Genomic DNA, 7,267 nt, shown 5'->3' with positions numbered 1-7,267 from the left:
GGAGGTGGTGGAGTCACTATCACTGGAGATGTTCAAGGAATGTGTGGACGAGGCATTGCGGGACATGGTTTAGTGGGCATAGTGGTGTGGGGTTGATGGTTGGACTTGATGATCTTACAAGTCTTTTCTGACCTTAATGATTCAAAACTCGCCTGGACGCATTCCTGTGCAATCTGCTCTAGGTGAACCTGCTCTGGCAGGGGATTGGACTAGATGATCTCCAGAGGTTCCTTCCAACCCCAGTTATTCTGTGATTCTGTGTGACCTGCTGACCTTGTAAGAGAGAAGGGCCAGGATCTCTTGGTCACAGACTGTAAGTGAGCTGTATAGGAAACAACACAGTGATGGTAACTGTTTCTTCAGTCTAGCAGATTTAACAAGGTCTAATAGTTGGCATTTGAAGGAAATAAAAAACAGAACCATTTAATAGGTTTAACAGACATTTAATAAGTTTATCAATAATGGTATTTAATCATGGGTACAATTTAATGAAGATTGTTTAGATACTCCATCACTGGAAATACTGAATCAAGATTTGATGTTGCTGTCTTCTCAAAATATGCTTTAGTTCAACCACATGTATTTAATTGAAGCAAAAATTAAGTTAGGGAGAGCCTATGGCCAGTGTTATACTAGAGCCGAGGCTCCATTATGCCATTCATTCATAAAATATGACTTCAGTGTTAGTTGTCCAGTCAGTCCTCTTTCAATGCAGATTTATCTTCTCCTATTGTTGCTGCTACTTTAAAAATACGCTGAGAACAGAAAGAAAGGTATAAACAATCATGTTACAGCCTTTTTTTTTAATCATCTCCACTCTTTAGTGTTGCTTTAGAAATACCTCACTACTTGTAAAATACTATAGCCGATGGCCTTGTAGAGTGAGAGGGAAATCAACAAATCTCGTATCTGCTTTTGTGTTTTCCTTTTTCTTTGTCTTTTTTTCCCTTGCTAGTATGGACATATCAATACTATAAGAATTGCTGAAATGAATGGAATAAAACCAGACTGTTCTTTTTCTTTTCATCTTCAATTCTTCTTTTCCATGTACTTTTCCATTGTTAGCAGATTGGTCTCAGAGTAATAATTTCACCGTTCTGCTTTACTAAGTAGAAGTTAATCACTTACCTACATACTGGCCTTACAAAAAGCATTTAACTTAAAAAAAGTAAAAAAGACTTTGAGTTCACCAGTGGTGTAGCATGCCAGACTAGCTCCAGAGAAACATGTTTGAAAGTACGCAAGTTTTCTGAGCTCTGAGTTTGCTGAAGCTTACAGTAAAGACTTCCTTTTAGAATATTTCTAAGACTTGCCCTTTAAATCAGGTACTCCTGCCCTAACGCACTGCTTGTTTGCCATAACTGTCTGAGTGGTTTCAGTATGTTCAACTGGACTGCAGGATTTGTTGAGCAAAACATCAGAATCCTAATAAACAAATGTTTTTTACTATATACATTATGGGCATAAATCCAAGCACCAGCCAGCATCCAACCAAGCTGGCAGCTGCTTGCTCATTCACTCACTCACCTCCCTGCAGTGGGACAGAGAGTGGAATAGGAAGAACAAAAGCAAGAAAACTTGTGGGTCAAGATGAAGACAGTTTAATAGATGAAGGGAAGAGGAGGGGCAAAAGGCAATACAAAGGAAATCACCTCCCACCACCAGACCAATGTCCAAACAGCCTCCAAGCAGTAGCCATCTTGGAAGCCAGCTCCTTCTTCCTGTACCTCCAATTTTTGTTGCTGAGCATGATGCTATGTGATATGGAATATCCCTTTGATCAATTTGGGTCATCTGTCCTGGCTGTGTTCCCCTCCCACGTTTCATGCCCACCCCGAGCATACCCCCTGGGCGGGGACAATGACAAAGTGGGACAAGGAGAAAGCCTTGATCCTGTGCAAGGACTGTTCAGCAGTAGGTGAAGTATTGCTGTGTTATCAGCACCGGTTTAGTCACAAATCCAAAACACAGCACCATATGGGCTGCTATGAAGAAAATTAACTCCATCCCAACCAGACCCGGTACGTACATGAACAGTATGGCATGAAAAAATGAAAACATTACACTGTGAATCTTTAGAATGACTTGAACTTAAATTCAATTTAGAGATTAAATGCTCATGTCACACATGGCATTTCACGTTTCACTTAAGCCAATTAGATGAAGAGCCACTGATGGAAGGTATGGTCCTAGTCCATTTCCATTTGCAACTGCAAGCTTGCACCTCCTGAGTAAGTCCTGATACCCTACAGCTGCAGAGTGAATTGGATCAACCACTGATGTCATGCAAAAATTATTTGCTAAAAGAGATGGTTTTCTACTGGCTCAGCTGACTGAACCAACTCATCTGTGGCTGCAGGCTGACTAGGTCTGGTGCAGATGAGAGTAAAGAGTGTGAGTTCAGAGAAGACAAAGAGCCGAGAACCACCTGTTTCACAGTAAGCTTTGCTTAGGTGTAATGTGAAACCACATGCTCAGTTTACACAAGATGAATGAGAGAAAATACATATTGCAGCAATGTTCCGAAAAGAAGAACTGTGACATTCCATATGAAGGGATCAGATATTCTCTACTTCTAATATAAATAAATAAATACTTTCTAAATCCAGAATAATCTTTCAGATTAACAAATATATCTGAAATTCAAGGCTGAATGGAATTTTTGATGCAGGAATTATATTAATCTGATATAATTGCACTAATAAAAAGGGGGCGAAAGTGATAAAGTATTATTTTCTCATGAGAGAGAATTTTTCTCTTCAAAATCCTTTGAGCAGACTTAAGATATGTAGGCCATTTTGCTGAAACTGCTAGCATGAATGCAAATCTCACATGCTTTTTGTCTGTTAAGTATATAGGTGGTCCATGTTTTGGATTACGTGATGGATACACTCCCAGACTCTGATGCTACAACAGCAGAGCTACGATACTGGTGTGCTGCTAGAAAGCATGTGTTATACGCCTGAGGTTCCTACTAGCTAACTTACTCCCTGACAGAAACACAGAGCTATAGTATGTCTCTTTTTCTTTGTGAAGCTCCCAAATTGTTCATAGCTGGTTGACGCAAAGATTCAGTGTGAATGTATGAAATAGAGGCAGGAGAGCATGCGGTGGTAATGAAATGACTGAGTTCCAGTTATTGTATTTTGGGCTTGACAGGTCTCTGTGAATGTTAGTGATGAAGAAGAGTTTCTTCTGTTGTAGTCTGGACAAATAGCTGTTCAAGAAAAGCTCTGAAATCACCCAGATAGCCCTAGCAGTGATCATGTTTTCATATTTTATGTCATCTTGGGTCATATGTCAAATACCAAAAGTGAAACTGGTTGGATGATGTTAACAAAAAAATTTATGTTAGTGCGTCATGGTTTCACCAGAAGGTTGTCTATTTCAGCATTTCTCTGCAGAGTTTAATAATGTGCTCTGTTCATTCTTTTTGTGTTTAAATCTGACTCTAGATGTGTAATAATAAATGGAGTTGACTTTAGAGTACGTGCAGAATCTCTTTATTCTCTTTGAACTTCCCAAAATTTTTTTTCATGTGCTATAATATCCTTTTTTCTGTCTGTCTGCTATCTCTGCTTGTATACATTGTCTCTGTACATCTATTGGTTTGGTCATACCATAGCATATAGAATGTGTGCAGCACAGAGAAGGCAGTAATTTTCTATCCGTAAATGAGATTAATAAACCCCATGAAAGTAACCAGGCAATAACAACAGCAAAGTGTATCAGCATGGCTAATGTCCTTCAAGAGTTTGACAATATTTGCAGCATTTTACATCAAGTACTCTGGCCTTCAAGGACCTTAAGGAATTTACAAACTTAGTGCTTTGACTGCTATCTATGCCAGGGCCATAGTCAGAATGAGAACTGTGTTGCAGAACATGGGGTCTTTGTGCTTCATGATAAAGAAAGTAAAATGCAGGGTTTTAGGCAGTTTCCATTCCTCAGTTTTAGCCTGGAAAAGGCACTACATTGTGGGAATTGGATGTCAGCAAATAGTGGTAACTTCCAAACGACAAGTACTGTTAAGTGAAAAAGTACTGCTGTAGAAGGGAATATTTTGTACAACTTTTTCCAAGAGAGATTTCTCTAGAGATCTGATTTTTTTAACACAAGAGATGACAAATACATGCTGAAGTCAAGAAAGTTTTGATCTTTTTTTCTAAAATGGAGTTTGGTTTGGTTTTTGTTAATTCATCAGCTTATCTTTAAAATTTACAGATCCTTCCTACCCTACAAATATTCTTCCTGTACACCAACTAACTTTCAATCTAAGGAAGAATGAATATGACATTGATTCCTAAAATGAGCATAATTATAGGGAGAAGGGGTGGCTCTTTCATTGGATACATCTACATGGAACTTCAAGTTCACATTTTGTATCTGCACTGTGGACTTAAGAAAACACCTAGAAAATAGAGCTAAGAAACTCTAGCTTTTACTACCCTTTCTTGTATTGTGTATCCACCCATAATATGCTGAGGATGCACTTAGGCTGGCTTTTACCATGCTGAATCCTATCTACTTTTAATGCAATTCATATGAAGGGAAAATCTTTCCAAATTAATCCACTACTATTTTAGTTTCATTTCTGTGACTTCAAGATTCACTTTTTTAAGAGTATTATTTTTTTTCTGATAGGGCATGAAAAAATGGATGCAGTTTTTACAGCTTAATAGTAGGGTATTTTTTATATAAGTGAAAGAGATGCATTCTTCTCTGCCTTTTTAACTGGCCAGTTTTCTACAGTATCCACCCTCCTATAGTAATTTATAATAGAAGCAGCTCCTGCAGGTAAAAATGTTTTCCTGCTTTCTCCGGCACCTGGATGCACCTCTCATGGAAAGCAGCCAGTGAGGCATCTCCCTCTTCCACAACAAAGCTAGCAAATAAGAGCATTTCTAAGAGCAGGTTTTTGGTCTGAGGGGGTTTAGGGTCTGCTTCGAAGAGATGTGTGAAAGATAGCTAAGAGAAGCATGTATATTGTTAGTAGGTTTCAAATTGATTTATAGGGTCCTGCAGCTCTACTGAAAAAAAGAGGGGCAAAACAGAGAAGGCTGAGGACTTCTGCTCTACTTGTTTCTGCAAAAGGCATTCTTTTTACACGGCCAGGTCCTATTTTTCTGCCTTTGACGCAACCCACTCCATCAGGACTGAGTGGATTCTTTCAGTTAGCAAGTGTGGCCACCTACTGGGGAAAAAACAACGTAAAAATAAATCAGAAATAACATCATATACAAAGTGGTAATACCTTGAGCACAGATAGATAGCCAGCTAGAAATGCAACAAACACAAGAATAAAAATTCAAGCCCCCATTTCCAGTGCTGTACTCTAACCATATAATTTTTGTCATGTTGTACTTTGCTCTTCCTCTGTATAAATAGTTCCCTCTTCTGACAGCTTTATCCTTACCCAGTTATTCCTCTCAATCAGATGAAATTCATCCCTGATTTCAAATACCTGCAGTTTTGTTCAAATCACAATTTAGCCTTTACTAGATAGAAATTGCACCTGACAGAAGAACCGATCAGAAGGCAAGATCTAACCTATCATTTTATTTTATTTATTAAACTATCAACAATTATTACTTTATTTGGCAGGAGCACTCTAAAATTTAAGTAACAAAAATTATGATTGAAGGAAGTATAAATGAACTGAATATATTAAGAGTTTACAAGAGCTTCTTTAGTTCCCAAGTGGTAATGGATGTTCTATATTAGCGGTGTTGCACAGCCACGTCTACAGCAGAAAAACACATGTACTTTTGAAAAAGGGCACCAGCAATGGCCACAGCTAGATAATAGCTGAAGGTAACATGTTACCTGGAGAAGATTAAGCTACGTTCACGTGTGCTAGAAGCTAGCTGATCATAGTACTGACATGTACCGTTGATGCCTCTGACAGCTGGAGCAGGTAGTCAGGCACCCCTACCGACCGGTGGCCCGGTCAGCAGAGAGCAAGCGCTGCCTGAGCCTCTCATCTTCCATTTGTAGGAAAGGGTCCTGAGAATTCAGTTTTAATTTAGCTTCCTTAATTTTAAATCCTTTTCAAACAAATGTTGGAGCTGAGAATAAAATGGCAACAGCTGGTAATGTTTGTTAATTAATTATGGTAAAGGTCTGTATGTTTCTCTAAAATTGGTTTTGCCATTGTAGGACTATAGAGAATGGAGCAGGATGTGATTAAATTTAGATGTTTTGCTGGGAAGAAAGGAGGGAGTTTACTAAGTGTTACCTGAGAGTAAAAGACTTTGTAAGAGCTGAGGGGCTTTTAAACAGCAGTGAAACTTGTTCAGTCTTACCCATGCTGCTTTTCTGAAATAGTCCACATCTGTGTCTAAAAGGCAAATACAGTGGTTTAGATAGACGATGTGTTGACTCATTTAAGACAAACAGTAAGAGCATTCACATGTCCTGATATATGGGTAGTGCTGACAGGCTTCTCACCCACCTCTGTGTGGCTGCGTAGATGGGAGTTGCACTTTTCTCTAGAGGAACAGTCTCAGTATAAAATGTTATTAACACATTCATACATGTGACAACATTTGTGAAAGGCGCTGTATTTTTTATCAGACCAATTAATAAAAATTTAAAGTATGATCAGACTTTTGACCATGTAAGACCTTCTTTTAACCCAAAGATGACTCAACCCGCCTGTCTGAAGGCTGGTGGATTTTCAAGTACTTTAATTGGTCTAACAAACATACATCTGCAGTTGAACCTTGATTATTTCTTTATATCATGATGGTTACAAAATAGCCTGAGTGCAATTTCCAGGCTTTCTTCAGTGGGTGTGAGGAGGGACGATAATGGTGGGTGCTGGGTGTGAGGGAGATGGCGGGAGGACGGTGGGTGCTGGGTGTGAGGGAGATGGCGGGAGGACGGTGGGTGCTGGGTGTGAGGGAGATGGCGAGAGGACGGTGGGTGCTGGGTGTGAGGGAGATGGTGGGAGGACAGTGGGTGCTGGGTATGAGGGAGATGGCAGGACGGTGGGTGCTGGGTGTGAGGGAGATGGCGGGAGGACAGTGGATGCTGGGTATGAGGGAGATGGCGGGAGGACGGTGGGTGCTGGGTGTGAGGGAGATGGCGGGAGGACGGTGGGTGCTGGGTGTGAGGGAGATGGTGGGAGGACGGTGGGTGCTGGGTGTGAGGGAGATGGCGGGAGGACGGTGGGTGCTGGGTGTGAGGGAGATGGCGGGAGGATGGTGGGTGCTGGGTGTGAGGGAGATGGCGAGAGGACGGTGGGTGCTGGGTGTGAGGGAGA

This window comes from Gavia stellata, chromosome 6 (assembly GCF_030936135.1).
Source record: "Gavia stellata isolate bGavSte3 chromosome 6, bGavSte3.hap2, whole genome shotgun sequence".
Lineage (NCBI taxonomy): Eukaryota > Metazoa > Chordata > Aves > Gaviiformes > Gaviidae > Gavia > Gavia stellata.
This window is presented reverse-complemented; position numbering follows the sequence as displayed.